The sequence below is a fragment of the Thermobia domestica genome, chromosome 9, assembly GCF_964235325.1.
Source record: "Thermobia domestica chromosome 9, izTheDome1.hap1.1, whole genome shotgun sequence".
Classification (NCBI taxonomy): domain Eukaryota; kingdom Metazoa; phylum Arthropoda; class Insecta; order Zygentoma; family Lepismatidae; genus Thermobia; species Thermobia domestica.
Window position 1 is genome coordinate 161,083,573 of NC_137462.1, and position 16,877 is coordinate 161,100,449.

A 16,877-nucleotide genomic window follows, 5' to 3' on the forward strand; every position below is an offset into this window, starting at 1 on the left:
GTGATACAGTATGATTAAGCTTTTTTAAAATTTCCTATCCATTTGACTCAATTTTGAAGAAATTTTCATCAAAGGAATTTTGATCCAGAAATCCCTCGCACCAGAGGTTAGCGATCTACCTTTGAGTCATTGTACACCATAAAAGAATTTTGAGTTTAATAACTAAGATCGAAAAGTGGTTCTGGTCTTAATTCAAACTACTCCAGCTTCTGCTGCATTAGAATATGATGAACCACAGAAGAACTTCAATTAGGTAGCCGATACTGAAAATTGATCTCAGAACCTCTTGAATTTGAAGCAAGTAAACTTCCATTAGGATATTGTCTTTTTATTATTATTTCATCTTTGGATCCAGAATGTATATCCTCGACCTGCATCCTCACAATAAAGAATTACAACGTGAAGAGAATGATTGTAGGGGAAACAAGGGTTTTTTGATAAGCTGATTCAGTAGCAGTGTTTCCGTGTAAAAATTTGTGTACAAAATGCATCTTTTACTCTCCGCCACTGATAACAGCGCCGCGTAACGGAACAAGCGTGAACTAGTAGAACACAGCAAGAGGGTGCGCATCGACCGAACTAGCGATCCGAGCGTCCTGAATGAAGTGGGAAGGGTGAGGATTTGAGAGAATGCCGTGAACAAGATACCCAACAGCCTTTTCCCCTGGAGTAGTTGAAGGTAAGAAGAGTATTTCAATCTGTCAACGGAGGTGCTGGTAGTAACAGCCGCAGTTACAACAGCCCAACATCCGTATAGAACACAGCTAGAGCCAAACCATATGGCACTAGCCTATTGTTAAGCATTCACAATAGGGGCTGATGGTGGGTTAACAGAATTTCAATAAAAGTGTTTGAATAAGGGTGACAAGTGTAGCTATAGCCTATTCTACACTGTATAAGTCTATTGAATGGCGTAAGGTCGCCAAGCGGGGATTATAGTTTGTAATTACCATTCATAGACGACCAAACATGAGTCCATCAAAACCCCGAACATTTGTCCCACTGCTACAATTATCTTTTGATCGAACGTTGTTACTAGGAGATAGACACAGGATGATGTGGAGGGGGCAGTAGATGGGTCGGAAGCCGAAAGGTGGATGGAGGGGGGAGAGAATGACAGGAACGGGCTCTCTGCTCTTGGTGAATCAATCGATAAAATCTCCAGTCATGTTTTTATAATTCTCTCTCTCCTCCTCTTATTCAAACACTAGCTAACACCCACTTGACTCTGTACTTTTTACAACTATTGAGTACACTTTGCTTATTCTTCCTATCCCTCTCCCACAACACACATTCTCTAATCTATGTTTTTTTTTCTTACCATCTATTTTAGATATATCTCAATCATCTACTAAATATACAAAAATGTATCGTTTTCAAGATAACAGAAAACAAAATAATAAAAGAGAACGTCATCATCTCTATTGATATATTGATACGTTGCTCTCAGTTGTATCCAAAGTATTTATAAATGTAGCTATTATTATTGTTATAACTATTATTATTATTATTATTTTAAAAAGTTTATATGATTCTTGGTTATTATTTTATGTATTTATCTGTACATGTCTCTGTTTTACATTCTAAATGTTTCATGTTGTATTTTTTAATCTATACCTAGGTAGATATTATTCTTTCCACTAAATATGATATTTAGATTATGTGTAGACTTCCTCACTTGGTCTGGTGGCTAGTAGCTACTCTCTCTTTTGTTGCACACAATCCCGGCTTCGATTCTATGTTGAACTGTAGACCCAGGTCTCACATGGCCTCGGTGTTAAGAGAGACGCTAAAGTTTAATCCAACTAAACAAGCAATAAATTATGTGTAGTATTTTGAGGCTTTAACCCCTCAGAAAACTTCTTTCAAGTTTAACGTCCCATGCATACCGTGTAGGCTAAAAGAGACGGAGATGATGAGAAATAAGTTCAATGGTGGAATTAATAAAGTTGCAGGAAACAGGAGAACTCCCAGAAATCTTATACTCACGGTGTTTGTCCTGCGAGCTAGGATCGAACCATTGACCTCACACACCAGAGATGAACGCTCTCCCTAAGAGCACAATTACATAGCAGGCATATGCCTATCATGTTCCCTCAGGTACACTCATGTCCAAAATGATTGTCGCATATCTATAACTGTCTTCTTGTAAGAATATAGTTTGATAATGATTTTGCACGGTACTTTTAATGCTGACACTGTGTGTATAATCGGGAAGTGTATATTTGTGGTAAGTTTCATAGAAAAAGGATTATAAATACGAAAATTAGAATGAGTAAAACAAAATGTTGCTAAATGGGCAAGAAAATTTTATTTTCGTTTTATTGTTCTTATTTACTGCTCTTTTGACATGAAATTTTCCACATACGTCTTTGCCGATTATGCACATACTAGCATTGTAAGAAATAAAGGATGAATTCGTTATCAAATTATATACCTACAACAACATATTTATAGACATGCGACAATAATTTTGGACATGAGTGTACATGGGAATGTGTCCAGTGTGTATCTTAGGTACACTCATGTCCAAAATGATTGTCGTATATCTATAACTGCCTTCTTGTAAGAATATAATTTGATAATGATTTTGCAGGGTACTTTTAATACTATGTGTATAATAGGGAAATGTATATTTTGTGGTAAATTTCATAGGAAAAGAATTATAAATACGAAAATTAGAATGAGTTAAAGAAAATGTTGCTAAATGGACAAGAAAATTTTATTTTCGTTTTATTGTTCTTACTTGCTGCTCTTTTGACATGAAATTTGCCACATACATGTCTTTGCCGATTATACACATACTAACATTATAAGAAATACCGGGCGAATTCCTTATCAAATTATATTCCTACAACAACATATTTATAGACAGACAATAATTTTGGACATGAGTGTACCTCTGAGAGAGAAATCACATGGATGGCAAGTGATAGTCACAGTCTATGTCCGCCCCTAGGCACATGCCTGACATGTACCAGGGGAACGTGCCTAGTATGTTTCCCATGCCGTAAGCGTCAATGAACCACAAAATTACTCCCTCAAAATATGTTAAATCGCCTATATGCGTAATGTGTTTACATTAAGGTGAGTCTAAAGAAAACTTAAAACAAGTAAAAAAAAATGTAACCCAGGATGGGCGCGAACCACCAACCTTTGGATTATTAACCGCATGCTTTTTCGACTTGGCCACAGAGGCGATGATGAGAACTTCGCTTGTAGAGGGATAAATTTTTGAGGTCTTTTGAATTCGACTAACCAGAGTGCTCTTTTAACCGCGCATATTCGACGATAACCATTTGGGATCAGATAAAATCTGCTCGCCATGTAATTTTACAACAAAATGGCGAGTGTCTATTTACTTTATTTCATGATTCTTCCATATTTACTTTCAAATGATCGGCGACGTTGCCATCTAATAAAGTTGATGCATTTGTTGCTTCTAATACACAATCGCGTATCTAGAACGTATCTAGAACATGACACATATATGTCCCAAGTGACGACATAAAAACAAATGACTGTTAGAGTGCGAAACTGAACCAGGTATATAAATGCTATATTTGTGGTACATAGTTGCAAATATCAATTAGGTGTAACAAGTACCTAAAACTGTAGATAGCTGAAGTACATACATGAATATCATATGCACCAAGTGTCGGGTACCTAAAATGTAGCTGGGACACTTAAATGACACATGCCTAGCACATCTTGTGCTGTTAGGGCTACCACTGAGCCACCTTGGCTTCATGCACAAAAACATTGTTAGATCAATGATGTGTGTGGTTATCATACATGAGCTCCCAATGCATTAAGTCCATTACCTCATGATGCTGAATAAACTTTGAAGTTAGTTATCGTCGCTAGGAATCGAATCCGAGACCACACACACCAAATGTGAGATGTGCTAACTGAATGTTTACATGAATTAAAAAAATGTTAATGTTGCAGACCATTGAAGTAACTTCTTCAGACACTACTTTCTGAACTTGTATATTTAAAAAAAGTTGATTTTGAGTTTAACGTACCTTTCAGCAGCGAGGCTATATGAGACGGGACATACTGATTAACGTAATCCGAACCACATGAGCTCCCACCGGAAATCAAACCCAAATCTCTCACACTAAAGGCGCGTACTACATAAAAAAGAAAAACAGATGTATTTGTAATACCAAAGATATTTACTTGTATTGGAGAAAAATTCTTTTGAGGATTTTTTCCGGAACCTGAATTTTTCCGTAAAGTTCTTTTAAGTATGAAGAATATATTTGTCCAGTAAAATACGTTTTCGTGAGTTATTGATGCAAATTAATATATCAAATAGTGGCAGTTTGTAAAGAAAGTTACATCGGTTAAAAGAATGTTTCATCTCCTCAACCTAAGGGAATAAAACTTACCTAATGTATTGTTTTTGTACATATTAATGTACAAGAAGGAATACATTAATAAGTTTTCTTCCCTTAGGTTAAAGCAATATGTTATAACTTTAACTTTTATCGATGTAAATTCCCTTCCGAGCCGCCACTGCTATCGAGTACCTTTAAGTTTGTGAATTTAGAGAACTATTACGGCTACAAATTTTTCGTTTTAGCTGAGCAAAATAAAGTACAAGATATTTATGCTTTTACTTTGGATTTCTTTGTGAACTGGATTCTCCAAAATAATTTCAAGAAAAATGATCAAAGTTCGCAAGATGACATTTTCATGTATATATTCGATTATGTCCTTAGAGCGTGGGATTTACAACGGTATCCCAGGAGTATATACAGAGGGTTGATTAATTCGTGTGTCAATTTCATTTGTTCGTTGTGCAAAAGTGGTGTGAGATAAAGCCGTGCAATTTGGTGTAACTTTAGACGAAGGACATAAGATTTGTTTCGCCATAGAAGTATGTCACTTGTACTAAAGATTGAAGAGATATAGGGCCAAAGGTCAAATTTCGATTTTTTTTTTCTTATGGGATTGCAATGGTAAATTCTGAAGGAGCCTGAAAAAACGTAAATCGAAGTGATTTATTTATTTAACAATCACCAGATACAGCTCAGAGGCCATTTTACACTGGATATCCAACAACAACAATAACAATGGAAAGGATTTGGGAAGGTATTGGCCAGGGCCTATTTAGTAGGTACCATCCCGGCATTTGCCTGGTAGGACTGAGGGAAACCCTGGAAAACCTCAGTCAGGATGGTCGGCAGCGGGATTCGAACCCACGACCTCCCGAATGCGAAGCCAACGCTCTACCACTTAAGCTACTTCGCTCGGTCTTGTCGCTTCGATAACAAAGAAAAAGCTGTATGGTATGATTCTATGTCGCAAGCCGACCAAATATGCGTCCATCAAGTGTCATGTCAGAGGTCACTGTCAGATCAAGGTCACAGGTCACCTTGAGAACCCATTTGAATACACTGAAAACAACGCAATCTCCGTACCTCATCATGTCAAATGGGTTCTCAAGGTGACCTGTTTCCTTGATCTGACATTGACCTCTGACCATGACACTTGATTGACGCATATTTGGTCGGCTTCCGACATAGAATCATACCATAAAGCTTTTTCTTTGTTATCACTTCGATTTACAATTTTTCAGGCTCTTTCAGAATTTACTATTGCAATCCCATAAGGAAAAAAAAAATCGAAATTTGACCTTTGACCCTATATCTCTTCAATCTTTAGTACAAGTGACATGCTTCTATGGCGAAAGAAAACTTATGTCCTTCGTCTAAAGTTACATCAAATTGCACGGCTTTACCTCATACCACTTTTGCACAGTGAACAAATGAAATTGACACACGAATTAATCAACCCTCAATGAATAACTGGAAAAGTTGCATAAAAATACAAAACTTCAACAAAGTTTGTGCTTCTTTGTTATTTTTTGTGGTGTCCTAGAACTATTATCAGATGGGCATGGCACGCCTGTCTCACGAACAGGATGCTGGGAATCAGTGAAACAAGATGGCGGCATCCTTGCAGGTTTGTACCAACGTGAAACAGCGGAATGCCATTAGATTTCTGTTCGCTGAAGTGTTGAAACCAATCAAACTTCACCGTCGGATGACAGTATAATTGCTGGTTCCAAGTTTTCAAGTATATTTTTTGTTAACGTCGCACTGGTTACATTTTGACCTCTCGGCATGTAATATTCAAGAAGTGCTCCTTTATGGTCCTAAAACAAAGTCAGCATGACCTTACCAGCACGGACGTGGCGAATCTTCAACACACCCCGTTTGAACATATCTGCCCACTCGAACACTTGTGGGCTCAGTCAAACAACTTTCACCATATTGTACTGCCATCCTACGGTGAATTTCGATTGGTTTCAATACTTCAACTATTTTATAACAGAAATCCAGTGACACTCCGCCGCTTCACGTTGGTGGCAAACCTGCAAGAGTACTGCCATCTTGGTTTACTGATTCCTAGCATCCCGTTCGCTAGACAGGCATGCCGGGCCCATCTGATAATAGTTCTAGGACACCAAAAATAACTTTGTCGAAGTTTTCTATTTTTTATACAACTTTTCCGGTTATAGGTTGATAGGTCTTTGTAATATCCAGATTTAGATATCGATAATCGATATCGACAAAATATCGAAATATCAAAAAAATATCGCAAATATCGAAATATAAACAAAATCGAAAATATAGAAATGTCAAAATATCAAAAATATCGATATACCGATCAAAAATTTCGATATCGATACTTTGATATTTGAAAATATAAATTGTTCGATCGAAATATCGCAAGCCCTAGGCTCCAATTGTTGCTACCTTTAAAATTAATGTGAAATTTGCTCAGTAATCTATAAGTAGTATTTTCATCCCATGGACCAAATTCTCTGGCTACGTCTCTGGTCATGGTTCACCACATCGGGATGTAACCTGGATATGACATCATGACAATCGAAGTGGGGAAAGACTGAGTGGAAAGAGAGAGAAAAGAATTACACCGCTGGCCACTAGATCAGCCACTAATTAGATATGAAATACACGTTAATTACATATGAAATACTCCAATTATTTTGCAAACTTCTGACATTATTTCACTTTATTCTCCCCCGTCCCTCAGCAGGTTTCTAGTGGGAGAAATTTTCTTCCAAAAGTATTTAGTGTGGGAATTCCCTCCATCTTCTCAAGATATCGCACTCTGGGTGCAACTAGCGAGAGAGCAAGATTCGCAGTTTTAATAAAGCAGGCAAAAGTTTTGTTGACAGTGTTTATTCCAGTGACGACTGTTGGTTCCTTTAATATACGAAGTATGATCCAGTAGTCATCAGGTGTGGCGAACTCTAGTACAAGTAAATAAAATGTGATCCAGTAGTCGCCACACCTATTAACTCATAATTGCTCCTAGATATAAAATCCGGCACGAGAAACGTATTCTATTGATATTAAATTTAAGGGTCAATCACTCAGGTTAATAAAACCTATAGTATCGCAACTGATAACTGACCAAAAACATACCTGATTCGCTTATGCTTTCACACAAGTGAACACTCTCCTGCACGTTGTTTCATCACACACTTCAGTACTTTCCTCCAAGTATTCCTCCTCCACCGAGGGTTTTGTTGTTACACGTTACGTAATATTGTGAGAAAGAGTGTAACGAAGCTAGCAGCGTATCTGAACTTTTAATCTCATGTGCTTTTATTTCAAGGATTTTAGTGCGTAAACGACTAAGAACTTGCTGGTGCAGTGACGACCACTAGTGCTTTTACCCTATATATATATTATAAAACACTGTCCCATATAGGATATGTTTAGAGCAAGGTAATAAAATGAGTGTCTGGAATCGACTCCCACTACCGGCTTTTATTATGAAATTTTACTAAATAAGAGTATTTTACAGAAATACTACAAAGATATTCTTCTCTATACTTGTGATATTAGAGACAGGTAGTCCTTGACCGAAAGGTCGCAGACAGGATCTCCACAAAGCCCCGTGGCAAGCTAAGCAGAGTGGTGAAGGGTTCTCCAAAGCTCCGTACCAAGCAGTGAGGAGGTTGGTGATTACAGAGCAGCGTAGCAGGCTAAGCAATTAGGTGAAGGATTCCCAACAGAGCCCCGAAGCAGGCTAAGCCAGGAGAAAGAAAAAGCCAAGAGTCCCGTAGCAGACTAAAGGCTTTGGGTTAGGTTACTCGTAATGTTTCGAAGCAAACAGTGGAAGGGACAACAGAGAACTGGTACTGGTCTGCTGGCTGCTGCCGAATTTATAGATCCCCAGACGGTGGTGGCGCTGCTGCTCCGATGACGTAATCTGTTTCGCAGGAGGACCCAGAAGTCTGTCGTCTGCTAGTTGCAGTAGATCCACGTGGTGCATAGTATCTTCACGTAAAACCATGTGGTGATGTTTATAAACACAAGCGTAGTGTTGTTTGTACACGATACCACGTGGGATATTATACCCCTAGGCTTGTTTAAAAATAAGCTGAAGGGTTACTTTTATTCTTGTAGGGGTAGCAACACTAAGGGACCACACACAAAAAATCACTGAAAATACTGATAACATTATACACACTTTAAAAAATTCACTTTCCGAAGCACTACTAAGGCAGTGGAAGAAAGCATTAAACAGTTATTCCTTAAACACAGGCAGGATCGATGCACATTAAATTAAGTGTCACTTCATTTCCCTCGAGGAAGGGCTGTTTTAAGTTTTGGCGTTGGTTTGTTAATATATGTATATTAGCTCATAAGTGGTGAGAGAAGTTGAAGTCTGTGAAGTGGTTTTTCCGTTATTAGTATAAATACTATTAAATGTGTCCATTTGAATTGGTGGAGATATATCTAAGCGGGATCGTTTGGATGTTATGGGTTCCGAGCGAAGGCGGCGATATAGTAAGTATAACATAAAAAGAGTTGCGAATACTAAATAAGTTGTGATGATCACTGGAATATAAAGATGATTTATATTGGAAAGTTCGTGATGCGAACGGCGTGATTTCTTGGTCATCCTGTATAAGGTGTAATGTTTCTAAAATATTTGCACTAAACAAAAATATTTAAATAAAAGAATCCAATTTTTAAATGCCAATGATGATGATAATGATGGCCCTGAATACCTGGACATCCTTATAAAGTAACAGTGGTCATGATTTTTGGAACATCCTTTATAATGTTTATGTTGCATAATGTCGGTGACAATATTTAATCTATAGTGAAAACAAGAAAAACTAATCGAGGAAATGAATAATTATAGGTTACTAATTTTTCTATAGATCATTTGCCTTTTTAAATGCGGAAGTGCAATATCGGCAATCTTTCATTCAGTGAAGAATAATGAATCAGCTTTTTGTAAATAAGGGAGAATAGGAAGTGTTTGTATCACAAAGAAAAGTCATTTATCCAACTGAATGCTTGTCTTCGTGTTTCTTCTTTCGAATGGCGAGTACTGTCTTTTTTAATTAAAAGTGATAATTATTAAAATTTTTTATGCTATACAATATTATTAGCCAATTGAGTTTAAAAAAATTAGATGTGTTTATTTTCTTATCCTGCTCTTTTCTTTTCGTGCTGGCAAATTGAAAAGAAGAGAAATATTCAAAAGATGAGTTGTAAATGTTAGGTCCTATCACGGGCGTCTGGCGGGGTGACGAGGAGACGCGTTCCCCCCAATATTTTGAAGTACAAAATATTCAATATTTTATTCTAATTTAATTTATTTACTAACGACAGAATTGTAAATAATAATAATAATATATTTATTTGGAATAATGTTCAGGCTGTGAAATGATTATAACAGAGTTCTTGATATATCTCAGGGGGTCCGTGAAGGTAAGCAGAAAGGTCACACAAGCAATCGAAGATAGTAAACAGGTTGGTCTAGATACTACCATTTAAATCATTTTCTTTGAGGTCCCCCCAAATATTACATGCCAGAGATGCCAGTGGCGCCTATCGTGAATCTTTCGTCGTGAGGTCCGCCGTTGTTTCTTTATTTAAATGTCTTCGCTCGTATAGTAAAAAGAAGCTAATTATCATCATACTGAGTTTCATATGTCTTCATAATAGAGCTTAATTCTGTCCACAGAAATTTCCTATTCGGTTGACTATATGAATCGGGGAATTTAACTTTATAAAGGTTAGGATTAATCCTTTCAAGTACAGTTACTGAACCGACAAATTTAGAGGATAATGTATCTGACGGTTTGGATAGAACACAAGTATTTTTGTCCTTTCTCAAAGCTAATTTGTTTATACTTTGCATCATAATATTCCTTTTGCTTCTCATAGCTTGCAGCTAAATTGTCTTTTACAACTCCTCTACTTCTGTTTAAGTGTTCTCGGTCTACACATAATGTTGGAGTCGATGCAATCGCAATATAAAAAATCGTTTTGGGTTCGTAACCCTGTAATAAGATAAAACTTGAATACTTAGTTCCAGCCTGGATGAATGTGTTGATCGCAAAAGTTATATATGGAATGAGCTTCGGCCACTGATTTCGATTTTCCTTTACAAAAAATTTAAAAGGATTCTGTATAATTCTGTAGAATGTTTCCACTACACCCAAAGTTTTGTGATCGTATGCAGGACAAAACTTAAATTCAACGTTGTAGAGCTTTGATAAGTTTTGTAGTCTCTTTGCGTTATGTACAGGATGTCTGTCTAAATATAGGTACGAAAAAGCTCCATATTTAAGGATGATTTCGTATATGAGAAATTGTTCAATTTCTTCAGCTGTAATTTTATCTACAACCTTTGTAACACAGAAACGTGTTGACATTTCAATTGCGATATGTGTTTAAAATTTCCTTGTCCGACTGGTATTTTCCCTATCGAATCATACTGCCACTCAGTAGCAATGGCTGAAGTAGGATGATGGAGTAATTGGTCAGATGGTTTAGTTGGTAGCTGTTTAAGTTTTTTGGCGGATAGTGTACGCCCTTATTTTGTTTGCTATATATGCTTTCATATTAGCGAAATAAAATTTCCGCAATGCCGATTGTTAAGTTTTAGTATGTCCAAAGTGAGGTGCCAATCGGTTATTATGAATAGCAACAAACCATTTGTTTAGTAAAGATTTTGGTATACAAAGCTAATATAACAGTCCCAATTGAGGATGTTTGTGTCCTATATAGTAGTTCATCTTTAAGATATTTTGCGGCATGAAGTGTTGACATTTTATTAGTATCCTTATTTTTTCTAGCACAGTGATGGTACCTGAAAATAAAGTGTCCTTTCTTTGTTCTTTATCCAAATTTGGTAGTGCCATGGGTTGGTCAATTTGAAGGGTCTGCTCCATTGAGTGAGATGCAAAAACTTTAGCGTCCTCAGTGTAAGAAAAATTGTCACTTTCGTGCTCTTCGTCGCGTTGTATATCCTGTTTCTGTTCTAAATATCTGCAGGATGCTGCAAATTTTTAATGTGGTGTATTTCAAAATTTTAGTCTGCTAAAATATCTTATAACGCAGGGGTGCCCACAAGGGGGGGCTATGACGCAAATTGCGTCATTGAAATATTTGGGGGGTAAAAATCAATATAAATATGCTTGAGCGGGTGTAAAAATTAATCGAAAAGATTTTTTTTCATGGAAGAACACCTATGGATAGACAATTGCGGGGGATGCGTCATGGACATAAGGGGGGGGCACCACTGTATAACGAGTGAATTTTCCCACTTTGTCGGGCTGAGTATTCAATGAAGTCAGGCACTTAGCGTCAATAAATAACTTGAATTTTCTTTGTTTTTTTTAGTTTTACGTCCCACGGTTATGTCGGTTAGGCTAAAGGAGAACTTGAATTTTCTATTTAGTGAAAATATCGAAGTTTTCTAAGAACATATATTAAGGGATATAATTCTTTCTGCCAGATTGAAGCCTCGCGTTCATTCTTAGTAAAACGTCTACTGCAATAAGAAACGACACGTTCCTGGTTTGTTTTAGCAAGCCAAGCAAGCCAAAATTCCCCCGGCTAAGACTGATGATGCATCTGAGTATAAACTAATTTCCAAAGATAGGTAAACGAAATAAGGATGGGGCCTGAATTATATCTGTTTTAAGTTTCTCGAATAACTCGTCATGTTGTGATGTCCACTTGAATTTCGAATTCTTTTCTAAAAGAACTTGAAACGGTTCCACTTTCTCAGTAAAATTTTTGACGTGGGCTCTCAAGTAAGAGCAGAATCCGAGAAATCCCTTTAAGGCCCGCTTAAAAGTTGTTGTTTTTTTTTAAATTCCGTATCTTATTGGCAATTTTGGGAGAAATTTTGATTTCTTTACCACTGACTGTAAATCCTAGTACGCCTAATTCTGAGTACAACAGGTGGGTCTTGTTTCAGCTAGCTCTAAAATAGTGTTTTCGTAGCCTCTTAAAGAGTAATTCCAAGTCCGATAATTGCTGTTTCCAATTCTTACTCCCTATTATGAGATCATCAGCGAACGCAGTAATACGAGGTGGTAAACCCTCCAGAAGCATACGTACCGCTATAGTTAGGCTTTATTATGAGGTAGTATGGCCCATAAGGAAGCGTTGAAATTGATACGATTTCCTATTATGATTGGCTTCAAAAGTCATGTTTTTTTTTACTTTTAGGGTGCAATAATAGTTGGAAATAACTTTGCTTTTTATCGAAATTGGATATCCAAAATTTGCCCCTAGGCATATGTAAAATATCTTCTGTTAATTGGAATGGTATACTAAGATATTTTGTAAACTTATTACATGCCTGCAAGTTCAGAACCAAGCGAAACTCTGAGGTATTTGGCTTTCGTACTATTAGAAGTGGCGACGAAAACCAACTATCGCTGGTTTCTTTGATGATGTTAGTTTCTAAAAGCTGCTTAATTTTGGAGATCAATTTGTGGTCTCACTGCCAAAGGAATAAGAGGTGACTTCTGATGAAAAGAAGTCCCTTTATCCATCAATATTTTATGAACGTAGCCACGAAAATATCCTGTCTGTAGGTGAATAGGAAAACACATCCCTGTATTTATAAAGTAAATTGTGTACAGCGTTTTTGTGTTCTATCAGATCCGGTTTATGTCAAAAAGTTTGATATCAAAAAGTAGTGCAGTTTTATCCAATCTATCCTGTATTACCTGTTCTGATCTATGAAATGTTTCAACATTTTGATCGCCTAATTGTTGATCGCCCTCTATATTAACCTCTTGCAGATCCTCCTCAACGTATGCAATTGTTGTATTTTTGCTAACGTTATTGGCCTGTTAGATGGGTTAGATATCAGTAGTGTGAAATTGTTTCTTGGTAATTTGGTTGGTAAAGTCTGCAATCCGTATCTATCTAATAAATTCTCAAGTGGAGAAACAATGAAATACTCCTTATCCGTTTTCCGATTCATAGGAAGAAAGAAATACGTCCTAGCTGGGATGGTAACTTTGCGAGTGGTAAACACATCAGCTGATGTATGCTGTCCTATTGAATTAATTGCATTTGCCGATAGTTCTTCCTGTGCATTCACTTCGGTTGGATATGGTGGTGGCCGTGGCTTCCTGTATACAGACAGTGTGTTCCGTTGTAAATCAATTTTACCTTTTAAACGATTTAAAATAGCTTCACCGAATAAAGGTAGGAATTCTTCATGTTCTAAAATTCGAAAGTAATGTGAAAATGTTCTTGACCCAATTTTGAATTTAATTAGAGCAATGTATACTAAATTTACAATGGAATTCTCAATTCCTCTAAGGTTGGTATTAAAAGGAATTAATTACGTATTTGGAGGAATCATTGATTTCGGCCAAAGACTTAGAGAGCTTCCTGTATCAATTATTACAAGGTATTTTACTTTATTAATTATTACATTGATTAGTAATTTATGCTCTTGATTTAATAATTTTATATTTTCTCTCCTGTCAGTCACTGGAGCCACAGTGTAAAGTGATGCAGGTGTTTGTTTGTTAGTTTCAATGAATACAACTTTTTGTTTGTCTTCTTCCTGTGTAAAGGCCCTCAGATCATGTTTTGAAAAAAAATTGTTCTGGGACCCTCCTATGCGTTTCCCTGTTTGTTACTTCTATAATATATACTGGAAGAATGTTTCTGCTTGTAACATGTACCACAGACCGTTACTGTTTCTGGTCTAGTTGATTTGCTATTATTATTATTATTATTATTATTATTATTATTATTATTATTATTAGGATTGCTTTTCTTTCCGTTCCTATTCTGGTTATTATTGCCGTTATTAGCATTTCGTAATTAATAATTATTACGGCCGCCACGTCGAAATTGAGAATTTCTCATGGCATTTTGAGTCACTCCACTAAAAGAGATAATTCGGCCATTTGATCGGCAAGTTTGCTGAATTCCAATGAATCATTGGCGTTTGTAGTGTTAGATGTGCTTGCCACAAAGGGTCGGATGGGGGTTATGTAGTGCTAACTTGGGAGGGAGGATTTGAAAATACTTGAGTTTGAAGGGCATCCTGTAGCTGTGGTGCGAAAGGTAAAGAGGAAATGCTGCAGCAGGTTCTTGTTAGTGATGCCAATTGAGTGTCTGATTGCATGACGGATAAGTTGGTTGTTGGTGATATTTGGGAAAGGAGGCGCTAGCAACCGTCGAAGAATTTAAACTGCTAACAGATAGATTTTGGTCACAAAGAGAATAAATTGCTTGCGATAATTCGACGTAATCACGCTTTTTCATAAGATCGTGTGCTTTTTCTAAGTTTTGTGAATGTGACTGTAAAGCCTGTACCGTAATAAATGTTTCCAATACGATCTCCTGTAAGAAATTTTTCTTTAAACCCAAAGATAAATAGTTTTTTTTTTTTTTTTTTGTTCCACAGTGGTTTGAGGCATAACCTGACGAATGACCCTTAATATACTTTAAAATATGCGTCAATAGGTTCATTTTCTTCTTGTTGAACCTGAAAAATTTAAATTCCGCCCAATATGCTGGTAATTTTGGCCTACTTAAATCCTTTAGCTTGGCTTTCAATTAATCATAACTGAGTCCATTTGGTTTTGTGCTTTTAATTGCAAAACCAAATCAATAGCTACGTCCTGAAGATACATGGGTAGAAGTTCCTTCTTTTTGTCGTCACTCCATGAATGTAATAGCGCATGGTGGTCAAATAACATAAAAAACTTATCAGGATCTTCTGTAACGTGTCCAGAGTACTTAGTAAGGCGAGGGATATTAAAAGAAGGGCGGGAATTCTGTTCTGCCATTTTTGCACTGTTTTCCGGAAAAGTGTTTTCCTGGATCTGATATGAGGCATACACTAAAAATATAGTTACGTATAAGTCACTAAGTTCACAGATAAGAAAATCACATACCTATAAGTGTTTCACTCCCGGTTAATAAAAATACCGTCCGGTAAGGGAGTATTCAGAAAAAAAATGAGCCGGTCAAAGCCTCGACCATGTAAAACTCTGTCCCATATAGGATGTAGGTAGAGCAAGGTAATAAAATGAGCGTCTGGAATTGACTCCACCGTCGGCTTTTATTATAAAATTTCATTAAATAACAATATTTTACAGAAATACTACAAAGATATTCTTCTCTATACTTGTGAGGTTAGAGACAGGTAGTCCTTGACCGAAAGATCCCAGACAGGATCTCCACAAAGCCCCGTGGCAGGCTAGGCAGAGTGGTGAAGGGTTCCCCAAAGCTGCGTAGCAAGCAGTGAGGAGGTTAGTGGTCACAGAGCCCCGTAGCAGGCTAAGCAATTAGGTGAAGGATTCCCAACAGGCCCCGAAGCAGGCTAAGCCAGGAGAAAGAAAAAGCCAAGAGTCCTGTAGCAGACTAGAGGCTTGGGGTTAGGTTACTCCTAATGTTCCGAAGCAAACAGTAGGAGGGACACCAGAGAACTGGTACTGGTCTGCTGGCTGCTGCCGAATTTATAGATCCCCAGACGGCGGTGGTGCTGCTGCTCCGATGTCGTCGTCTGCTTCGTAGGAGGAGCCAGAAGTCCGTCGTCTGCTGATTATAGTGGATCCACGTGAAACATAGTATCTTCACGTAAAACCATGTGGTGGTGTTTATAAACACAAGTGTAGAGTGTTTGTACACAATACCACGTGGGATATTACAATATATTACAACAAAATACTTAGGCTTGTGTAATATTTACCTGTACCTTGGGCAGAAAGTACTCATACATATGCACTATACTTAGTAGAATGTTCATTTCATATTAACAAAAGAAGAATGTTTTTTAATATATGTAAGTGATTATTATGGGATAGTTGTTGATATGGACATGTTTTATGGTTACCTAGTCAGTGAGTAAAGGATATTATAAGTTATATCAAATAATAAACCAGTTTAACATCGGTTATAGACGTTGTCAGTTTTATTAAAAAGGTGAGATTAATGGTATTTAAATATCGAAGCTAATATTTTTAATGTCAAAGAAATTCTACCACTTCGAATTTTTACCTCAGCAAACGAACCAGGTTTACGACTATCTTTTTGATAAGTCGTTGTAAAAATTTGGTGCCGAAACCCGGGACTTTGTAAATTCAGTTCCCGAAGAAGAAGAGTAAGGTTGAATTTACTTTTATACTATAGTTAATGAATAAGAACTTAACCATATTGCGAAGTGGTAAGGTAATCATAAGAAAAATGGACAACGAAGCAATGCAGCAGGAATCAAATACTAGTGACCAAGGTGAAACTAGTGTAACACCAGGTTTGTCATCAGAGGATCGACTCTTGTTAGCTTTACAGCGACAATTCAGGCAGATGTCTACCGAGATAAACAAGCAAAATGAAGAATTAAGTAGACGAATGGAACAGAAGTTTGACGAAGCTAACAAGACCATGGAACAGAAGATAGAACTGAAGTTTGACGAAGCTAACAAGCAAAATGAAGAATTAAGCAGACGAATGGAACAGAAGTTTGACGAAATGGAACAGAAGTTTGACGAAATGGAACAGAAGTTTGACCAAGCTAACAAGCAAAATGAAGAA

The 16,877-nt window shown here is 37.0% G+C and overlaps 1 protein-coding gene across 3 annotated transcripts in view; it reads left to right on the forward strand.

Annotated features, from left to right (window-relative positions):
- Positions 1-16,877, forward strand: part of LOC145695147 (multiple coagulation factor deficiency protein 2 homolog) — a 398,608-nt gene that overhangs the window by 344,176 nt on the left and 37,555 nt on the right. The window contains exon 1 of one of the 3 annotated variants that reach the window (XM_081772082.1): positions 546-679. The exons of the other annotated variants lie outside the window; for them this stretch is intronic. The gene's annotated coding sequence lies outside the window, so the exon portion shown is untranslated. Of the gene's footprint in view, positions 1-545; positions 680-16,877 lie in introns of those variants that run through there. 3 annotated transcript variants of the gene reach the window in all.